The sequence below is a fragment of the Chaetodon trifascialis genome, chromosome 17, assembly GCF_039877785.1.
Source record: "Chaetodon trifascialis isolate fChaTrf1 chromosome 17, fChaTrf1.hap1, whole genome shotgun sequence".
NCBI lineage: Eukaryota > Metazoa > Chordata > Actinopteri > Chaetodontiformes > Chaetodontidae > Chaetodon > Chaetodon trifascialis.
Genome location: NC_092072.1, coordinates 8,891,152 through 8,914,189, shown reverse-complemented (window position 1 = coordinate 8,914,189; position 23,038 = coordinate 8,891,152). Strand labels below are relative to the sequence as shown.

General features: G+C 42.1%; 1 long non-coding RNA gene across 1 annotated transcript; it reads right to left on the bottom strand.

Annotated features, from left to right (window-relative positions):
* Nucleotides 1-7,814: 7,814 nt before the first annotated feature.
* Nucleotides 7,815-21,404, bottom strand: LOC139346350 (uncharacterized). Its single transcript, XR_011603250.1, has 4 exons — nucleotides 21,042-21,404; nucleotides 19,079-19,133; nucleotides 15,872-16,124; nucleotides 7,815-9,611 (listed from the first exon to the last, which is right to left on the bottom strand). It is a non-coding gene; the product is annotated as an uncharacterized lncRNA (long non-coding RNA).
* Between the last annotated feature and the right edge of the window lie 1,634 nt (nucleotides 21,405-23,038).

Here is a 23,038-nt window from a genome sequence, read left to right as displayed (position 1 = left end):
AAACAGAAAGTCAACTGAAGCTTATTTTAAACACACATCATAGTAACGTTTTTAACCCAAACCATCTTTTCCCTAAACCTAACCAATCTAAACTTAAGAAAACTGCAACATTTTTATTAATGACGTGATGATGAAGGTCTGGTACGCCCTTTGCTGTTACTCTAACATATATGTATATCTATATATATCTAACATATACTAATATATGTCATCTTGGGAGTCACTGTTACTCGACATATTCTGTCGTTTAGGTGTGGGAATGTGTTTCATACTGTCTTATTCAGCTGTTAAATCAGTGGAGGAACTTTCCACTTTCTAATGCATATACGCACTCATGGCTCTCAGCCTGTTTGGCTCGTGACCCCTTAAGACAAAGTGTGCTTTCGCCCCCTCGTCACTGGTCTTCACACAGTGCATGTACTGCTTATGACTAGTTTAACTGAAGAGTGAATTTATGTTTTCTGCTTTTATTATATGAATCATTTTTAGAGGTAAAATTATCCTGTAATTCACAGAAAAATAAGCAAAGATTTGGGAAAGTTCTGACAAAATAACTGTAATATAATGCAGCACAAGTAGGTATTTTCTACTTGTCTGTTAATCAACATGTTGGAATCTCGTCCTCCAATTTGGGAACCACTGGTCTACGCAATGCGGTTTAGCCCAGAGCTTAGGAGGTGTTACTGAGTGAGTGAGTGAGTTATGCTGCATATGCATGTCATGCAGGCTGCTGGTTTAGAGTCCAGTTTTTTGTTTAAATTAAAAACCTGTGACGAAAGTGACAAAACTACCACCCGAAACGTGCAGGGATCCGCTTCGACGGCCTTCATCGCTTCCACAGATTTCGGTGATTACGCTCCACCGCAGCAGAGAAACACCTCAAACACACTCACGCGATCGCACAAACACACATGTGACAGACACACATTCCTACACGCAGTCAGACGCAGACCTGCACAGCCGAGACTCAGACATGCAAACGACACGGCCCACACTTTCTCACAGCTCTATCCAGACACACACACACCCACAGTGTGACACAGACAGTTTGAAGGGCCTCATCTCGCCTGCCTTTCTTTGCCTGTCTGCTCCGTCTGACCCAGCCTTTTTATATGTCTAATTAAGAAGTCAGACCCTCCAGCGTGCCATGACATACTCATGGCTGATTTCTAGCCATGTTTTGTGCCTGTGTTTTCGTCTGGATGGATTGGTTTTTTATCGTAATCTATAAGATATTGTTTTCCCATCGAGCTCGCCGCCCCAGTGTCAATGGTCTGGGAGAGTTGACGCTCAATAGCATCCACTAGACTGTTTTTGTGGGAAACCAGCGAGTGGATGACTTTTAAACAGAGGAGGAAATTTCAGACATTGTTCATTTGTGTAAAGAGTTTCAACTGAGCATTCCCATGCACGATTGGTGTCACCTCGCATGTATGGGCGAAACAATACGTGTTAATATGTGACAAAAGGGAGAAGTCAAGAGATTCTTTTCAACACTGTGCGGTCAGCCTGCATTGTCTTTGCAGCAGTCCATGCATATTTTTAAAAATTAAGTTTTGGGTGTCTGTCCGCCCGAGCACACGTGTGTGGAAATAAATTTCAGCGGTCCACAGGGGACGGATGACACGCTTCGTCTTCCTGTCTGGCCGTCCGTGGAAGATTTTCCCTCGACCCTTCCTGACTGAGTCACGACCCCTGAGCCTTTCATCAAAAAGGAGGTCAAGAGGTTAAACTCGGCAAACCAGCAGGTCAACGACGTCTTTATCCGGCTTTGACCCCCCACCGCCACCACTCGGCAGTTTAGGAATGAACCAAGAAGCCCGTTTCTGACATTTTCTGAGATTTCTTCAGTCTGTATTATCACCACACTGTTATCATGTTAAATCAGAATGAATCAGCTCAGAGACTTTGGAAACCGCGAACAGGCTTAGAAGTTAAACTATGTAAAGATTTAGAAGCAAAGACGCGACATCTTTACTTCTACTGAGCAGTAAATTTACTGTGTTTTGTGCCTCTCAGCAAACACAGTGTCCCCCAAAGGTCCTCTTGTCACGTCCGCTGAACATCATTATATTGGGTTACCATTATTTTGAAATGGGGGGGGGGGTGTTGTTTGTATGATGAAAGAACGGCACAGGGATATTGTGGGACGTTTGGGGAAAAGTCCTTAGCGGAGTTAGCTGTAAGCTAAACTCCAGTGTGTAGGTCAAGGCGTAGTGGCCATTTACTTTTCGGATAACACATAAAAATGAAAAAAACATACAATAATGTTGCCAGTTTTTGCAAGAGAAATTCTGCCTCTAACTTCTCAGATGGTTTCCTTTAAATGGCCCAACCAGGTGAAATGAAATTTAAGGACTTCTTTGACCGCTGACTTTCCACTTCAGCAAGAATTAATGGTGTTAAATCAGGAGGGTGTGACTCTATAAAACTAACCAGCAGGATGTCACAGGTGTCTTTATGAGAAATCCCAGAGGCCTGCGAGGACACATAACCACAATCAAAAGGATCAAAGGTCAAGCAACTTGTGGATTTAAAGGCCATCGACGAAGGTCACACAGCACAACCTCCTCTGCACACACACTCACTCAAACAGTCAATTGTGTGTAGTGAGGTGGTGAATTGGGGAGGAAGTGACCATTGTCCGTCTGCCCTGAGGTCAGATCTCTTCATTTCACGCTTAATTTCTGACCTTTAACAGACCGAGGACCATAATTCATTCAGTGTTTTAAGATGTTTGTTTAATGTGTTACCTCGACACAGATGCCATGTAACGCACATTATAAAGATAAATACCAGGAACAAGAGTGTGCTGTCTGCTATTGGAATCTATGTAGTGTTGGCATTTTTCTTTATTTCTTAATAAATGAAATGAAATTCACAATAACATCTGTTGACTTTTAACAAATGAAATGTAAATTTTCTGGCACCTTTTTAAAGCCAGACATGTTCACATTTACAGTTTTTCTTGATGAATGCTGTTTCATAATGCTGTTGGGGCAGTTGGGGCAGAGTATTCAATGCCTGTGTGGATACAACACCCAAGTTTTTATATGGTACCAATACAAAAACAATTTTTGTACCTTAAAATGTTTTTCCACAACACCACTTAAACCCCCTTTTTTGATTTAAGTAAAGGAGTAAATGAGAAATCCTGTTGAAACACTAACATCCTCACAATAATTTGCCTGAATAAAATTCAGTTGTACCACATTAAACACAACTAAGTTGAAAAGTCAAAATTGTTAAAGATTGAGAAGTGAAGGAGAAAAATCGTCAACTCTGCCAAACAGTAAATTCATAGTACTTTGTTTTTTTGTCATTGCCACAGTCTAAAATTCACAAGCATGAATACAGCACCATTCACAGACACCATTCACAAAGTGTGTCACAGTCAAAGAAATAAAAAATCAAATAGGAAAAAGAAATAAAGCAAAAATAAAGCACCAGATAAAAAATACAATAAGAACAGATATAAGTTAACACATAATATATCACATGCTACCCAACTGCTGTCTGAACAGATGAGTTTTTAGCTGCCTTTTAAAAGAGCCCACAGAGACCAAAGATCTGAAGCTTATTGGTTTCTTTAAGCTTCGGGGCTCGTGAAGTTATTGCTTTTAATTAAGGGTCTGATTTAGATTCCAAGTAAAGAAAAGTGTGAATCTGAGGAAGCATCTGAGGCCAACTTTTAGTGCTTGACAGACAAATAAAGCGACAGTTATGTGTGTGTTTCCGCTGGTACCATAAAAGTATCCCTGAAAACTGTAGTTAAATTAAGCTTACAATTCCAAAAAAACATTTAGCCAAAGTTAGGGGCATTTATGTGATGTACTGCAAGGTGACTGATGTCCAAGACAGAAGATTAACTATTTTATATTTGAGTTTGTTTTTTTGTGGCAAAACTACCAAATACTACTGAAAGTAGTTCCAGCGTCTCTCTCCTAGCTGCTTTCCTGTTTCTTACGTGACAGTAATTTTGAGGGTTTTGGACGGTCATTCAGACAAAAACAATCTGAAGATGGTAACTTGAGCATTTATTGCAGAATAAATGTTAGGAAATAATTAAAATAGGTGCAGCTCCACTGTTGTTTTACATGTCCGCTGCATTCAATGTTTTAAATGAAATCTGACATTCACACTTCAGATCAGCAGCCAAAGGATGAAGCACGTTTGAGTGTTTGTCACCACCATCATTTCACTTTCAGTGAGAAATCTGCAGAAGACGTTCTTTGTCCTCAGGTTTCTTCTCAGGTTATTCTTGTCTGAGTTTCTCAGCAGTAACAGGTAGTTTAGACTGAACTAGTCAGGACGTAGAAACAGTTAGACAGGAGACATTTAGTCTTCATCACCTCATCACGCAGACGAGAGTTTGCCGTTGAACTTGAACCCAGTTCCCTCTCACCGCCTGATTTCACGGTGGCAGCCTCGAGCCCTCCAGCACCTCCCCCGTCCTCTCCCCCACCCTCAGCACCGTGCCCGTCTTTGTGAAGCTGTCTTCCTTGACTTTCCGCATCCCCCGTCTGGCCCTCTGCAACCTCTCTTCCATCTCTGCCCCCTCCCCTCCCGCGCAGCCATTCTTCACTTCTGGGTTGGGGGGCTCCAGGAGACGGCCCGCGGGGACCCGCAATACAGAATGCTAATCAGGTCCTCGGCGGCACTTCCCACGATTTTCCTCCCAGACATGAGCTTTTGTTTTGTTATTGATTCCATTATAATCAGACGGCTCTCGTAACTTTCCTGCTGTCTGGAGGGCGGTCTGCAGCGCTGACTGCAGCGCAGGGCCTACCTGTCATATGGCCCTGCTCTCATTCATTCAGGCTTTATGTTTTACTTCAAGTGAAACAAAGCAAATTCTCTTGTTTACAAGATCTGTAGTGGTACTTATGCTTGCAATAACAGTGGGATTTTCCCTTCTTTTAATACGCTGCCAGTCAAAAACAGTTTGGGCTCCCTGGAAATGAGCAATTCTGTTTAAATCTCAAGAAATATTATTTTAATTTTACTGTTAAAAACACTGACGTGAACTGAGAAATGTGTTTTTATCTTGTCGGAAAGAGGCTAAATCTAGCCAGACATGGTTTTGATCAGTCTGTAATCAGGCTCCTGTAATAGACTGTACTGTATAATTTGTAGAGCTGATACTAGTACTGTGTGTTTTACACTCTGGGAGGTCTGCCAGGTCTTTTCTAATCAGATCCTTTGCCAGTTTCCACAGGCACCTTGATGCAACATTGTTCATATTTATTTATTTAACCTTTATTTGTAAAGGAGGTCGGTTAAGCATACATGTTCTTTACAGCAATGCGACGTGATACACAATAACAAGAACGGTCGATTAATTAAAGAGAAAAGTGAGAATAAACAGGGTTCAGCCTCACTCAGAGGAATCACGTGTTGGAAATGATTGTTGAGAGTAGTCCTGATGTTATAGAGGAATATATACATCTTGGTTTTTAGGTGACATTAAAGATTATTGAACAAGACTGCAGCTAAGACTTTCATCCAGTACAAGTATAAGGAAAGATACTCGGTACCTTGTCTCATCCCATGGCAAAAAAAAAAAAAAAATCCTTGGCACATTAAAAAAAAAAGATCATTTCTTTCTTTTTTTGTTTTAACAACCTGCACACAGTCCTGGTACTGAACAAGTCAATGAACACATACAAACACATTTGTAATAATGTTAATAATGATGGTTGAGGGGCAGTTGATATAATTATACCCAATCTGTGCTCCTGTTTTCTAACTTCAGTGTATTTAAAACAAGTGCAGTGATAGCTAGGTTTCAGCAGTAATGGATCTTACATGCAAATGAAACTCCAAAAGCTTCACTTTTATGCTGTTTTTAAAATGTTCACACAGTCTGAACAGTGTAGTCTTCTGAGGCAAGTGAAGTGAACACAAGCCCTCATATTACATATGAGTGACGTCCTCTTGTCTCTAGTCATGCAGACAGTGCGGTCAGTACAAATGTCCCCAAATGTACAAGGATATATGATCGTCTTGATTTTTAATACTGGAATTGTGTGTCAGTTTTAGGGCCTTTCACTGATGGACAACCTCATGTATCAACAGCCTGATGAAGAATAAAATGATCAACACGCTCAGCATTCAAACTTCTTACTCACTGACTAAAAAAAAGTCTAATTTCGTTTGACCTCAGTCACTCCAGTAGTTACAAATTCTGTCCATGAGCTGAAGGAGATCTGTGCATTACACATGCTTCAGTGACAACCACTTGCTCTGAACAATTCATATCCATCGCATTATGTGTGAAACAAAATCTCCAAAACATTTTTCCTCTAGACCTTTAGCCCCGGAGTGTGTGTGAGCTGAACGAGGAGCTCTGTCCTCCCTGCAGCACGGCAGCAGCAGCTGGATCCACTGGCCTGCACCTCCTCAGCAGCAGCTGTGCCACGCTGTCGCATCACCCAGATGTGACTCGCATTTTCCTCTCCAAGTGTACAGCGCGTGTAAACATTGATCAGTCTCTGCGGTTGTGAGGATGTTGCTCTCTGTGCACTACTGGACTCACTCCACCTCTAGATGTTTGTAATGAGGGTTTTGTGCAATAAGTTGGTCAGTTATATTACTTTCATGGTAGTACTGTACAACCACGTCTTGATCCTGAATTAAACCGACAGTAAAACTTGATGAAAACAGCTCAAACTCCAAAAAGTGACCAACACTTCGCAGAATAGTTCAGTCTAAATGGATTCACATTCTTAAGTCCACCTTTAAATTCACAGCAAGGCGGTTTCTCAAAGTTAGCTCATGCATTAAACATTAAATATACCAATTTTATGTAATGAAACATTTCCCAGTCTGATACTTCTCTGTAATGTAAAGAGAAACTATCTTTATACTGGAATCATAAATATCACAAAATGCACCCTCTATGACGGACAATACTGGTTGGAGTTTAACAAAATGTAGGGAAATTGTGCATCGCTGTTGACGTATTTTCACACAAGAATGATTTTTCCCAGCGATCGCTCACATTAAGGTTCAAAATGAGTGTAAATCAAATGTGTGAGTGAATAAGAGTTGACAGTGAAGTCAGGGGCTCCATCCTCAGACCTGCTGGGAACAGCTGGGCAGGAGAAGTAAGAGTGAAGGTTGTCTTTACAACTGTCACTGGTGTGCCATTGAGCAAGGTAGTGAACGGCCAGCAGTTGAGCTCCTAAAACCAAAAGCTAAGAACTGTTTTAAAGCACAAAGCTTGATGGTAATGCCCCATGAAGTCGAGCATGCAAGAAATTAACCCACGTCACTTCGAAAGTTTGAGAAGAATTTCATCCCACTTTTCTATCATATAAAGCTCCACGCAGGACGAACATCACTTGTTTTGTGCGTCTTCTGCTGCAAAGTGGGAACCAGGGTTTATTTCTTTTTATTTTGGTTAATATCGACATGATTTGGAGGCTTTGTAAATAAATATATCTTGTCGAGTGCTTGTTTGTCACCTGCCTGATGTGTTAGCAGTGTCAAACGAGTTAAACGAACCATTTAAAATATTCTGTATTTTGTTGATTTAAAATGGATTTTCACGCAGATTTTCATTTGTATAAAGATTTATAACTTCAGCTAACTGTTGCTAAATGGATGATTCAGGTCAGGTTCACAAAACTTGCATGACTTTTCATTGTGCAACATGTGCTGTAGAGGAAACATGGTGCAGTTTAGTTAAGATGGACGTAATTTATGGTCCAACAAACTTGTGAAATGGTGATTGTTTTAGTGTTGATTATTTGCATTCTCACTGTAGATAATGTGCATTTTAACACATAACACAGACAATCCACACATAGTTATTGTCTCATTGCATTCTTTTATTGATTCAAATAACGGTTGCATAGTACAAATATGGAGCACATTAACAGCAGCATGTGTGCAAATCATGCTTAAAGACTCATGAAACAGTACTTCATAGTGCATTATAATACATTTACATGATTCCCTCTAGTACTCAGACTGCATCATATACTATTGCACATATTCACAAGTTCTCCACATTAAGTCAAAACAAAACTAAGAATACAAGTATTCATGTTATACAGTCAGAGGAGTTGATTAATGTTAAATCCAGATTTTAGTCCCTGAGACTGACTGTGCACTTACCGACTAAACCAATGGAGAAACAACACTTCTGCTAGCTACTGAAAAACACACTTCAACAACACAACAAGAACGCACACATTGCACCTGTGCTCATATAGTGCATATTAATACATCACAATCCACCACATTTCTCTCTCAGACCCATGCTTTTAGCTGCTAATGTGCAAACTTAACAATACAATTCATGTGCAAACACTAATGCAAACATTGCAAAGGTAAAAAAAGTAAGCTGCTGCTAATTTCTTTTGCATAGATAGAAAAGATAAGTGTATTGTAGTCTCCTGCAGGGATCGTAGCTCTCTTGATGAGATATATACCCTAAAAATTTAAGTACACTTGAATAAAGTTGCTATGAAATGAAGTTTCAATCTTAAGGTACTATTGCACAGAAAATACAAAGAAAAAAATGTGATGTATGTGATTGGTGGCTGTTGAAAGAGCCTCATAAGACCTCATTTAGCCACCAAATCATTTATCATTTCATAAATCATCTGGAAGAACAAAGGTTGTACAGCTGCTAGATAGAAATGTACTCTAATCTACAGTTGAGTTGATGAAATGTGAAAAATGTGCTCCAGTCATCTGAAGGATTGATATAAAATTCATACTTGATGGATCAAGTCCATAAAACATGTTTCAAGTAATCCAGTCATACAGATTGTCAACAATTTGATTGAAACATCTGAAATTTTACATGAGACAAAACACAAATTTAATCGCTAGCCAGAATAATTAGAAACAAATAGGATTCAAAAGATAAGGGAGAAGGAATAAAAAACGAACATGCAAAAATAAAATGCATTTAAAATCTATTATTTAAGATCTAAGATAAATGGAGAATAAATTGTTAAACTAAGGAATAATACAAATCACCACAGCATCATTATCTCAAATGTGTGTGTGTGTGTGTGTGTGTGTGTGTGTGTGCGTGCGTGCGTGCGTGCGTGCGTGCATGCATGCGTGCGTGTGTGTGTGTGTTTATGTGAGAAGGAGAGATCTAGATGGAGTGATCTAAGCTCTGACCTACATGACAATCTAGTGCAGATGTTTCCTGAACAGCTGTGCAGAGCAGTTCCCAAGAACACAGTGTACAGCCCACACAAACACGCACACACACACACACACACACACACACACACACACACACACACACACACACACACAGTCCACTTTGCCGCCCTTCACTCGAACAGTTTCAGCCTCATGATGGCCAGATGTCAATTTGTCCACTTGTATCAAACCCTTCCGTCTTCTGGTTTGTTTCTGTCATTATTCAGATAAAGATGTTGCAGCAGCAGCAAACTTGACTTCTGTATCCAGCTTTAAGTCGACGACTGCTTTCACAGAATCCGTGTATTTCCTCCAGTATTTTAGCGGCTAAGCGACGTAGTCCTGTGTGAAACGAACATCACTGGACTCAAAGTCACAGTCCAAAGAGATGAGAGGCAAAGATCAGGTGTTTCCCAACTCCAGACTGATCAGAGAACCTTCAAAGAAAAGACAGGGGAGACATTAAAATCAGTCTGTTAAGAAGCACATTTATCTCATAACTTTGCATCTAGAAAGACTAAAACATGCAGATGTACAGTTTGTGGATTTGCTCCTCACTAATAACACATCTACACATACAATATGCACAGCAGCTGAATTATATGTGTGCATTTTTAATATTCAAATGATGTTGGGGAACCATTCGGCTCAAATCCCTACAATTCCCCTGCTGCTCTGATTCTACTGTGTTCAACTTCACTGCGCTTACATTACAGGACTGGAGACAACTAGGAGATACAGATCCCAGGAGGCCATGTTGGTTAAATAAGTAACACATCTACACACGCAATTAACAACCCAACACATGACACACATTTCCCATATTACTCGGGAACAATCAGCCTTTTGGGGCAAAGCTCCCTAATTCTTGCACATACTCAGAAGCGCCTAAAGATGTTGAATATGTGGAGGGATTGCAGCAGGATTTTGAGTAACGGATCATGTGCACAGACTCAAACATTACTGGGACTCTGAGCTAAGCCATAAGGCGCAATTTATCACAGAGCTCAGTGTTACTGTTTACTGTATCGCCTTCTGAGTGGCCTTCACTGCCGCTTTTAACACTTTACTGTAAGCTCCCATTCACTGCCCATAGATGGCACACTAATAACAGAGGGAACACACACACACACACACACACACACACACACACACACATACAAGCCAGACAGTCGAGGTAGAAGATGCCCCCCAACCCCCTAAAACACCAAACTCCAAAACAACCACGTCTGTATTTGCCAGTCTAGACACAAGCTGCTCTACCAATCACCAACATCACACATCCTTCTCCTCCTGTCCTTCTCCTCCTCTCCCTCTCTTCTCCTTCTCCTCTGCTCCTCTCTCCATCCCCCCTTCCTCCTCCTCCTCCTCCTCACCCCCACTATCATTGTCTGAGCCACCAAAGTGTTTTTTCCCACGCTTTATTTTTCTCCGTCCTGTTTGCAGCCAGGCAGCAGGAGGAGGAGGAGGGAGGAGGGTGGTGGTGGTGGTGGGGCGGTAGAAGGGTGGAAGGGAAAGAGGGGGTGAGGGTGGGGGTAAGAACTGATGAGGTCGCCATGGCAACCCCACATTGGCATGCCCCTGATTGGACTATGTGGTGGCTAATTATTCAGCGCATATGCTTAAAAAAAACAATAAAGTAGGACGTATTGAAATGCAGAGCCGAGCATCGCATGGTGTGTGTGATTAACATATGAGCCTGGCGCTGCTTTTGAAGAAAGACGCGTCAGTTCGCCCCGTGCACAACTTAAATGCAATGTTGCACTTAGAATCATATTTTATGAGCATGATAAATACACATGTAATCCTTTAAAAAAAAAAAAAAAAAATCTTCAGAAATGTGACTTTCTTGGCCTAAACTCTATATTTTTGTTCAAAAAATTTAACTTTAACTAATTACGTTTAAGTATGAGGAGACTAATAATTCACGTATATGCCAATTTGCATGTGAGGATCAGCCTAAACTTTACACTGAGGCTGTGAAAGCTAAAACACAAGAGCAGCATGCTAATGGCAGGCCTCTGAGCACTGGCATGACAGACAAATTGTATGTGTGTGTGTCAGAGGCAGCAGGGATGGAGGGTCTGCTGTGTGAAAGAAACCAGTGGGGTAGGGGGTTTGTGTGTGTGCATGAGGAGGGGGGGTTACGTTAACAATGGCCAGCATTGTTTACCAATCTCCCTCGTCCATTAATCAGGACGATCCGGGTCTAATTGGAGTTTTGGTTAAGCTGGTCTCCAGACCCCCGTTCCCTCCACTGGCCTAAATAATGGCGTTACGCCACAAGTGCCGCCACACATTGGGGAGGACAATGTGCCGCTTGTCTGAGGGCCCAGGATAGGATCCCCACCCTCTCCTCTTCCCCTCCTTTCTTAGCGGCCCCCTGCACCCCCCAAAATAAACCTCACACAGAAACACAAAGAAGGCCTCTCACTATTGAGATCTCACTGTCGCAGGCTCCCTCTCCTTGTCTGTCTGTCCCCCCTTTCCTCCTTCCCACCCTCTTCCCTCCATCCAGTCTTTCTCATTAACTTACTACGCGTTTTCCTCCCTCAACTCATAGGTGGGTCCCTCGCTCGCTTGTGGCAGTTGTGGTGAGAGTTGCAGGTAAATCTAGGTGTAAAAGGTAGCTTCAACAGCTGCAAAACCTCCAAACTCCAATTTAGGGTAATTTTAATATTTCACCCCAGCGAAGGTTGTGTGCTTCTGTAAAGAAGAACATTTCTCAGACTCTCAGACCCTTTAAAACCAAATGGTGTGCATCATAAAAATGTGCACATAAAGAGCAAAATGAGGCTGGCATGATCATTTTCATCCAAATGAGGAGTACATTAATTTATTTCCAGCTAAATCCCAAAATTTAAATGTTTTTCAGATTCAGAAATCACTGAAAGTTGATGAGAAATAATTCATCCTGCAACACATTTCCTCCCTTCATGTTTTCACAGCAATTGAAGGATTGCAAGCTCCTCTAAAAGACATTTACTTACTAAGATATTTAGCTGATCTCTTGGATTGTGACCCTTTCAAAACCAAACACCATAAATACTCGATTTTAACACTAAAACTGAGGCCTGACGCTTTGGCCCGTTGGAGAAAAGGTTGATAGTATAATTTTTTAGATTACTGAAATGTGTCCATCAAAATTTCAAAGTTCAGAGATCAGTAGAAGTCAATGATGCTGTGTCAAATAATCTGTACGGCAACAAACTGAAAAGGAAGGGTATTGCACATGTGAGAAAACCAAGCGTGATAACAAGCGGAGATTTATGAAGACCACTGTGTTGCTAATTACGGCTCCTTGTGGGTGTCAGGCAGCATGTAGGTGGTTTATTTTTTCACGTCATCAAACGAAGCCGTCTGCACGTCTGCAGCGTATATATGGTGTGAATGCTAAACACGCGCGTGAAATAATGCCAGGAGTGCAACTCTTTGTAATCGAAGACCCTTGGAATAATCTAATTAATGTCCCAGAAACCAAGCCGTCGAAAAACAGTTTTCAGAGCATCTGTGGAAATCCACAAAATGGTCGATCGTCGGCGTCCGCAGCGTGACGATGGGCGCAACGGAGGCGACGCAGGAACCGCAGCTGCCCTTAAAAATGCCAGCTTGCCGACACTCAAAAAGCCACCGGCTCTACGGTTTCCTCCTATCTCATCCCTTCCTGCGTGTCTCCTGGGGCGATCTCTACAATTAACACACTGGCAGTAATTAACACTGTCTTGAGGCAACCAATGGCGCGGAAAGGATCGAGGGGCCAACGTGAAGTGGGGGAAGGTGCAGCGCTGGCTATCCACATTCCCCTTTTTCAGCTGCCATTTTGTGCCAGTCTTAACACCTAAGATGGTGGCAGGACTGTGACTTGCCGTGTGGGAGAGGAGGACAAACTGGCAAGGGAGGGGTCGGAGAAGAGGAGGATTATGGGATTGAGGAGGGAGTCTCTTATTTTCATTCTTCTAGTCGGTACATCGCTGAACGGTTACCAAGACAGGGGGAAAGGGAGGCGGAGAGACGGAAAGAGGCATGATCGTCAGATTGCTGCCCTACATGCACCACACATACTGTAGAGGAGGAATTCTCACACACGTGGACACACAAACACACACACACACTCACTCACATGTCAGAGAGGAAGAACATAGTGTTTATAGAGTGTGGGCGCAAAACACAACACCCTGTGATGGTCTGTTTGTGTTAAAAAAAAAAACAAGAACGTGTAATTTACATGTGCTTAATATACGCCACACACATACGTACACACACATGTGCCCATGCATGAACACACACACACACACACACACACACACACACACACACACACACACACACACACACACACGCACGCACACAAACAACCAACACAGCCGTTCTCATGGTATGGTCTGCCCCTGAGCATGCAAATGACATTCATTATGCAAATGCATACAAATCAGAACCAACCATCTGAGAATCCAAGCTGGGAAAAAAAACAAAAGAATAAAATTAAATGAATGAGGGGAAATAGAAAAAGAAAGAAGAAGCATGTTAGGAAGTGTGTGCACGTCGTGAGTACAGTGACACTTTAAGGGGCAAAAACATGGTCTGGACATGTGACGCTTAAAATCCTTTTTTTTTTTTTTTCCTACCAAAAAATAAGATTTCAAAATGTAAAAAGGCGTTCGCAGTGTATGAACAGTAAAAACAAATGCATGAATGGGAAGCTTTAAGATCAATTCAGACTAAAGAAGAAGAGATCTGTAGGTCATTTAGAAAGATTTTCAGTTCCTGGATAGAATTTATCTGTAAGGTTACATTAAAGGAGATGGGATGACACACACGCACGCACGCACGCACGCACGCACGCACGCACACATGCACACACACCATATTTCCTCCCTGCCTCATTGTGCCCACACTGTTGCCCTCTTTGTGACAAAGTCCTTTGACTTCTTCAGCAGGAAAAGTAGCAAAATCAACTGCAGAAGAGCATCAACTGGAGGAGAGATGCTCCAAATGATGGCAAAGTGCTGCTAATTGCCTCTCGAGGTGTCCTTTGTTTTGCTTCACCTCTCTCACCGCCACGTCTTCTGTAGGACATGCTCTCTGAAACCCCGCATGAGCTGCATGCACATTATCGTCCTTTATGAATCACTCAAACACAGAAATGAAGGAGGAGGTTGTCTGTTTTCGCTCTGTGTAAAAAGCAGCTGATGATCCCGGAGGCTCTCTTGCTCGGTTATTAATTTTGGTATTTAAGTGGATGCAGTGCATTTAAGAAATTTTGAAAGTGCCCATTGTGTGGAGTCACCTTCTGCTTGTCAGCTATGCCACAATTTAGCAGGTGTCTGAATGTAAAGGGTTACTTCACACCTCATCCAACGACTACAAATAATAAACAGATTTCCCTCCTAAAAAAGAACTCAGGCAAGAAAAATGTGCTAAAATCAAATTTTAGCCTGTTATCTGGCATTGATGAAAAGACAAAAAAGGCTCATTAGAAACCAACTGGGGCCAATTTCTTCCCCAAAATGAATCGTAATTAGACAAAGACATTCCTGAGTGCTCAGTGTGTGATTTTGTGTGTAAGATTTGCATGTGTGCGTGTGTGCATGAAAAGGAGAGGAAGGAAGAGAGGCCTGTGATGGAAAGGAAGTTCAGCATCCAAACTCTAAACTCCCTTACTCTTCTTGTAGCTCATGCAGCCAACTTGCCGCATCCTTCCTTGATTAGTACCTGCAGTGATCACTCATTTTTCAGAAACAAAACCACCAAACCAGCCGAGTGAAGACTTTGTTAGTGTCCTCAGAGGAAACCTGACTTCATCTGATCAGATGGAGAGGCCTGATTCAACTGGGCCAAATACACTGTCAGTATTTTATGCTTTTCATACTGTCTGAAATGGTCCTCAGGTTTTGGGTAGTTATCAGCTGTGCTTGCAGCCTTACAGTCTCCTCTTTAGCAAAAAGCTGCAGCTCTGCGTGGTACCTCAGTACAGAGACTTTTGTTCATTTATGTTAATTTCACACATGTCCTCCTGTCACAAGATGCTTGTACAGAACAGGACAGTATGTACAAGTGCATTATGGTTAGAAAGGCTGTTTAATTTAAAGAGGTGGCGGCAACAAATTTCTCCAAAATCTGAGATCATGTTAATGGAAAAAATATTTCTGTGTCCATAGTAAGGTCACCACTAAAGACTCTGAATGAATTTTTGGATGTGAAAATACCCGTTTGTTCTCTCATTTTCTGCAGTATATCTTTCAAGAGGAGCAGGTGTACAGATTTATCATCATCCATGTCTGTTGTTTTGCATTTCAGTGTGACTTTAAGTGTTTATTTGAGAAGGAAAAATTACACTAAAATGTTGAACTTATCATTTCCATCCTCATCAAGCCCTTGATTGACAGTTTGTGCTGTACCAGTGGTTTGAAATAACCCAGCATGAGGAAACACACACACACACACACACACACACACTCACACACACATCCTGTGGACCAGCATGAATCCACGCAGCAGCACAAGCTATGCCTCACTGCTGCAGCGTTTCTGTGTATGTACAACAAGCAGACTTGATGTCTTTTGTAGATATGGAAACTCTTTCTCTAATTATAATTCAAAAACTGATTATTTGTGTTGCCTGGTGCACATTAGATCCTCTATGAGAGACCCCCTCCCCTCCCTTTAAATTCACCCCTTATGTAACACAGCTTCATACCTTCACGTCATCGGTTGGCAGCATCCATCGTCCGAGCCCACTCCTCTCTGCTGGCTTCTTTTTTTTTTTTAGTTTTCCTCCTCTTTGCAGGCGTGTAATGGGATTCTTGTTACTTTCGGTTATCTAGCTTTATGAAGAATGTACGTCACTCATACAGCTAGATAACCAAAGATAACAGACAACCCCTCAGGCCTGCGAACACAGCCCTCTGCCAGCAACACACACACACACACACACACAACCTCCGACACACCTGCAAGGACAAGAGGTGACAGGGGAAAGAGCTTAAAGGGCTAATTCACCAAAACAAAGCTAATTTAGTGTTTTTCACGTATTCCAGAGGTGGAAATAATGACCAGAATGGTCATAAATCTGGAGTGTTCGTTCAGATGATTTATCACATGGTGTTAAAAACGCCTCAGTGAAATGAGATGAAAAACAAGCATGACTAAAGATTCACAAGGGATACTGCTGGGAAAACACATTTTCCAAGCTATTAAGTGTTTTTTATATGACGGAAACGTGAATGGGTTCTTATAGGAATTCGAAACAAAGCATTATAGCCGACTATCCAGTGAAGTAAAGACAACAACAATAAAGATCTTTATGAGGGGCATCAGAAGCTGAGGATGAAATAGCACTGAGGGGAATAATTTACGCAAATAGTCCTGTAAAGAAAATACTGAAGCAGAATGCAAATAGGAAATCCCTTGAAAATTTAACACATGCACTCATTTTACAGTAGGGGTGAATACTCAATTACTACATAAAGTTATATTAACATATTCAGTCTATTTTAAAGGCCAGCCTGGAATTATTTTAACTGCACAGGCCTTAACATTTATGGTTCTTAAACATGTACGTTTTGAGACGCTGCTAAAAATGTGCATCTTTAAGAAAGATGAATATCTGCTGGCACTTAAAATCCTGCTCAATATTCATCCTGAGTGTTACTCAAATATAATTAACATAATTAACTTTCACAACCTCGAAATAGTCCCTGTGCAAAAACAGTAAGAAATATCCTCGGTGCAACATGTCAGCTTCAGATGCAACAGCAGCTTTAAAGGAATCAGTTTGACGTGCAGCTCAGAGGGACAAACGTGTACGCCAAGAGACTCATATCGTCACCTGATTGGATTAGAGCGTTTCTCTAAGTAAATCGATAAATTTGGACCAACAACTGTGGATGCTGTTAATTCAGTTTATATTAAGAAGCAATATCTTTAAACTCTGCCATCTTTATTTTGTGTTTATTTAAAGTATTAGAAGATAACTGAGATCTGAAGCTTGTAGTTTATTTAGAGTGTATTTATATAGATTTGGACATAATTTCCATAATGCAGAATTATGTGACAGTGCTACAGTATTTAGACACCAAGCCAAATACATCATCGTGTGTGTGTGTGTGTGTGTGTCTGACTCTAAAATGCTTTTCTCTATTTTCTTTTTCCCATAAACTGCCTTTTTTTTTTAACTGCGTTTGGTGAGTGATAGCGAGGGAGTGACGTCACAGGCATCGCTGCTTTGCAATTAGTGCGTTAGCAGCGAGGTGTGATGCCTAATTAACACACACACACACACACACACACGCCATTATTCTCACAGCATCATGAAAATAGGCCACTGCTTCCATCCACAAATCACCAACACGCACCGAGGTCTGTCGAGGCTGCAGGTTGTTTACAGAAAATGCAGGTAAAGAAAGATGTTATAGCTCTTTGCGTGCTTTACATTTGATTTTACATCTGCTATGTGAGAGGTCTCCTTTCAGTCAGAGGGGGGTGAATTGAACGCAAGATTTGGATTTTTGCCAAAGAAAAAACAAAAAAAACAGGCACATCCATTAGTGGAGATCACTTGGCTGTTTTACGCTTGCGGGTTGTGACACACGTTTTTTTTTAACACTCGGAGGATCACATTCACACCTGCTGATGAGTCAAACACACACAGCACCGTTTTCTCTCAATACTCCATTTACCTAAAGCTTTAAGCCTTTAAACCTTTTTAATGTTACGTGTTTTTTCTTTCTTTTCCTGCCTGCTGTGTGTGTGTGTGTGTGTGTGTGTGTGTGTGTGTGTGTGTGTGTGTGTGTGTGTGTGTGTGTGTGTGTGTGTGTGTGTGTGTGTGTGTGTGTGTGTGTGTTGATCTGGGTGCTACCATTGTCCCTACAAGTATAAATAAAGTTGGATTGAATCCTCTGGCAGCATAAATGTGTCTGTTATATAATCTGTCTGTGGGTGTTTTTTAAGATTTTTAAATGCTAAAAATTCTTATTTTTTGAGTGTTGTAGCTGATGTCTGCAGCTGTTTCAGTGGACAATAATTGTCGCGTCAGGTTTTATGTGTCTGCACACGCGTTTCGTCCTTTAAAATTGAAATAAAATTACAGTAATATTTATTATTACTGCAACATTTTATTTATTTTATTTTTGCGTATTCATATCTCTCTGTCAGATGCTAATTTTAGCTTTTTCTTGATTCAAAGCAAATATAAAATATTGAGCGCCACTGACTTTAAATTAAAACTGTACTTTTCTGTCTTTTAATTGATATTTGATGCATTTGGATGCAGGCAGCGACCAGTGCAGCTGAGAAAGCAGGGACACAGTATATTGTAGTAATTAAAAACCTACACTGTAACACACAGACAAATGATAAAGAAAGAAAAGAAGACATTATTGCGCCCAAACGGACTATAGGTTCCGCTGACCCTCAAGTCCCTGCAGGGAAATTACACTGAAGTTTTCCTTCAAGGCAACTTGGCAGCAACACAGTGAAAAATGTTCTACTTTAATAGATTGTCAGGACCATAAAAGGCTGCTGTAAATGCTGAAAAATGTGAGCGGAACAGTGGCGTCCACAAAAAGGATCCAGGAAGGATTTTAAAATGATTTCCAGGAGTAATCAATTAGTTCCACACAGCGTGCTGCTGCTGTGTGGACGCTTAGGCTACTGTGTGTGTGTGTGTGTGTGTGTGTGTGTGTGTGTGTGTGTGTGTGTGTGTGTGTGTGTGTGTGTGTGTGTGTGTGTGTAGGTGTAGGTGAGAGAGAAGAAGAAGAAAGATGTCCTGTGTGAATTTTCCTAATTCTCCTGCATTGTGAGCGATAAACCAGTTTAAACAGTCATCGGTGTTACTGGACGATTACGCGTCGATAATAATCCATGAATCCGCGACGGGACCACTGGTGAGAACATTCATATTCACCTGGAAGTTGGAGGAAGTCCTCATCTTCATTTCTGGTGCTCTCGGGTGTAAATTTCTGCAATAAAAGAGAAGAAGAAATGACTTGGGGGGGCTGACAGAAAAGTCCACTTAAATGTTTAAAATAAGTCGGCTGAACATTTCATCTCCCCCGCTCTCTCTCGCTCTCTCCCTGGAAAATCCCTGGAAACACCCTTCCTGGGAAATCTGCCTACTAGGTCACTGTAAGCCCCAAAAGAGTCCAGCTTGCGTTGCTCAGCAGGGTGTTTCTGTCGGAGCTTCACACCTGCAGCCTCACAGTGAGGCTCCAGAGGTGCTGCTGCAGACCCACAGCGACCCCTCTGCAAATTAACGCGCATTATAGGCTCACGTCCCCTGACTTGTGCTCCACTTTCGTGTTTCATTCATGGCTTTAAGGGGTTATTTAATGGGCGGGGTCAGTTTATTTATTTATTTTTATTTATTTTTTTTACCTGGATTCACCTGTTCAGCCAAAGCGCAGTCATGTTTACTGCACTTGATTTAACCTCGATTCATGTGTTCATTTTGGGGACTAATTTTGCCTTTGCGCCATCCGGCCTGGACCCTGTACGAGTGAGTTATGCAGTTCAGGGCCCCAGTGACGAAGATAAGACAATAAGAATCATTTGCACGCGTAAAATCTGTGTTTATTATAGACAAACCCCCAAATACCGTAAATTAAGCAGGAAAACTTCTCTGTGGCTCCCTAATTGTCTGCAGCTGTCATGAATACACCCACTAAAAATTTACACTCAAATCTACAGAAAATGTTAAGTAATAACTGTAATAGAAATAAAACAGGCATAAGAGGTGGTCTGACTCCCCTCTCACACAGATTAAGCAGGCCTTATGTAAGAGCTCTATGCTGGCACCGTGCTGTATAATCCTACGCTGCAGGAGCCGCACACTGCTGGGTTCATGTACCTACAATAATCACCTTTGCTTTTTTTTATGCTTTCCCCCCTGCTTAGCCCTTTCAGCGCGTAATCTGTTGACAGCGAACAGGCCAAACACAAACACAACACTGTGCTGTAAAAGGCTGCACCGCCCGAGGCCACCGAGACACCACCACAGGCCTGTGGCGTTATAGACCCACTGCAACGTTGTAATTACACTTCATTAAAACATACAGTGAGGGGTTACTGTCTCACCGGTTTGTGAGCCAAACTGGTGGAAAGGGTGCAACGTGAACTTATGTAATGACAGGGATAATAACCACAGAGCATATGGCTGAGATTCACATTTGAATTCAACATTGCTTCATTGGCATCAGTACTCTGCTGCCAAAGCAGAATTTAAAGTAATAATAATAATAATAATAATAATAAAAGTCATTAGTGTGATGTTCTGTGGGAGTCATCTCTTAATCAAAATGTAGGTTGAATGTGCAGAAGGATTGGGGGGGAAGATCCTCATTCTGTGATATCAACATTAATACCAATAAAGATGACTGAACAAACTAATCAAAAGGCCTCGAGGGAGACACGAGATCTCCTGTGGCTGCAATCAGAAGAGAGGCCACTCCGAAATTGCTGATTTCTGACATCTGACCGCGACAGTATCAAGTCAAACTCCCTTGGACATGTAGTATCTAGAGCCAAACAAAAGTGGCTGCAGCCACAAGTGAAACTACACGTCTGTGCTGCTGCCGTCAGATGATGTTGAGCCTTTATCTGAGATGCTGCTGCTGCGCACCGTTCAGACAGACCTTAAACTGCTCTGAGAGCGGAATAAGCCTCACTGGAGGAAAATGTAGAGCAGATTTAGTCGTTAGTCGGCCTGTGAGATCCTCACTTATTTCACAATGGGGTTAAACACATAACACAGTGTGTTACAGCCTTAACGCGCATAAGCTCGCCCTCTGCTGCGCCGCTCCTGCAGGTTTTTGTTTAAACTCAGACTCACACGCAACAAAATCACCCATAATACAAAACACGGTTCTTACTGTGTCCTCCTCAGATGCAGCAGGGTGGGATGCACCGGGCTTGGATGAGCTCCTGGTAAGCTGCGGTCCCTCCGGACGTGCGGCACGCTGGGAGCCAAGTGAGCGCGTTCATGAGCGGCGTACTGAGCTTTGTGGCGACGGCGCATCGTGACGTCCCGCCGGCCCCGTCCATTTCTTCTAATCTAACGGGTCCTCTTGGTTTTTTGTTTTTTTTTCTTCCAAGCATATCGTCACACGACTGTTCTGTTCTCCACATCCACAGCCCCCCGTCCTCCCCTCACCAAACAGGAGAGTTGGGACTGTCCGCCTGGATGGCTACATCTCCACCACCGTCGTCTCCAAATGGTTTAACATCTCATTTGTCCTAAATCATATACGCCGTCCAAGGCCCACCCCCTTGTGAGTCAGTGAGGTAACACTGTTCCCACCCTCCGAGATTTTTGATATTATGCAAGACGGCCGATGTAATTATAATAAGGACCTATGGCAGCGCCTCTCACGCCCCCCAACAGGCGCATGCAGAAGTGCATGGTGGCACAATCATTCAAACTAAATCCTATAGGGGCTTTCACTCAGTGTGTGTGTGTGTGTGTGTGTGTGTGTGTGTGTGTGTGTGTGTGTGTGTGTGTGTGTGTGTGTGTGTGTGTGTGTGTGTGTGTGTGTGTTTCATCCTCATGACTTTATCATGTCATCCCCGGAGTATCCTGCTGTACATCCATGTAATATACGGACCTAAAGAGAGTTGTTTAAATGCCAGTAAAGAGGTTTTATATGACTCTGATCGCCATGTTTATACTCCTAACGCAGACGATTTCTGAGCTCATTTTAAAGTGCTCATGCCGTGTTTTACCTCCACATCATGAACATCATGGCCCTCTCTTATTTCAAATGGATATTCAAGCCTATGAGTCATGTACTATATATAACTATACTGCCTTAATGCTACCATTTAAGATTAATTGTAGGCCAATATGGGGCTTTATTCCTGAATGTGGTGCAGGCTCCACCATTACAGGAGAATAGGCGCTATCATTTTCAGATGGTTAAATGTGAAAAGTCATGTCTTTGTATTTGGCTTCTCACCCAGAATTGACATATCTCAAAGATGTTAAGAGACAGACTCGAGAGGCGCTCCGGCTCGGCTGATTATCATGATAATCACACCAGAAATCTTTTTGAGTCCATGAAAGACGAATCCTCTCAAACGTTATTGTATAAGGCCTCAGTCTGTCTGTATGTACGCGTATAGCCTAGACGTGCTCATCATTTGCATTAAATAAAGTTAGGTCAGTCATGTTGATGCGTCTAGACCGCGTCAGTGTGTGAAAATGCCTCCACAGGCCGCACTGCTGCATCTCTCACTGCAAACACATGAAGTCCTGCGCGCTTCAAGTCCTAAATAGGCCTTTTTGGGATCACTTTATATAAGACACGCTCTTTGAAGGGTAAGATGTAAATGATGGCTTTATTGATGGTTAATTACGCATTATGAATGAGGCATAAACTGTTCATAAGAACAAATTTTGGGTTGCCAGGTTGTGAAAAATATCATCATCAACGACTTATGAAGCACCTGGCAACCCAAAATATGTTATCATTGAAGGCAAGAAAGCTGATAAGGAATTCGTAATTGATTTACCAATAAAGCCATTATTTAGCGTAGAAGTCGAAACGCCTCTGCTGAGGTTGTTTATTAGTGGTAAACGGATGTTTCACTTTTCAAAGTCTCTCCTTTCCCACCTGTAAGCCATCAAAAAGAAGTTGGTTCTTAATGTGCTGTTAAGGTGTTGTGGACACAAGTTAACTGCAGAAGAAGAAATCTCAGTCCTGTTGGACAGATTTTCTCAGTCAGTGAAGGACTGGCGGGGCTCGGAGACGCTCGGCAGTCCGGGCAGAGCCTCCTCCGGTGACAGCCTGACGGATATGAACGCTCAGTGCAGCTGTTTTCTCTCTGCTGGACGCACGGGAAGCAGGTCCACGTTTAGTGAACTGCGATG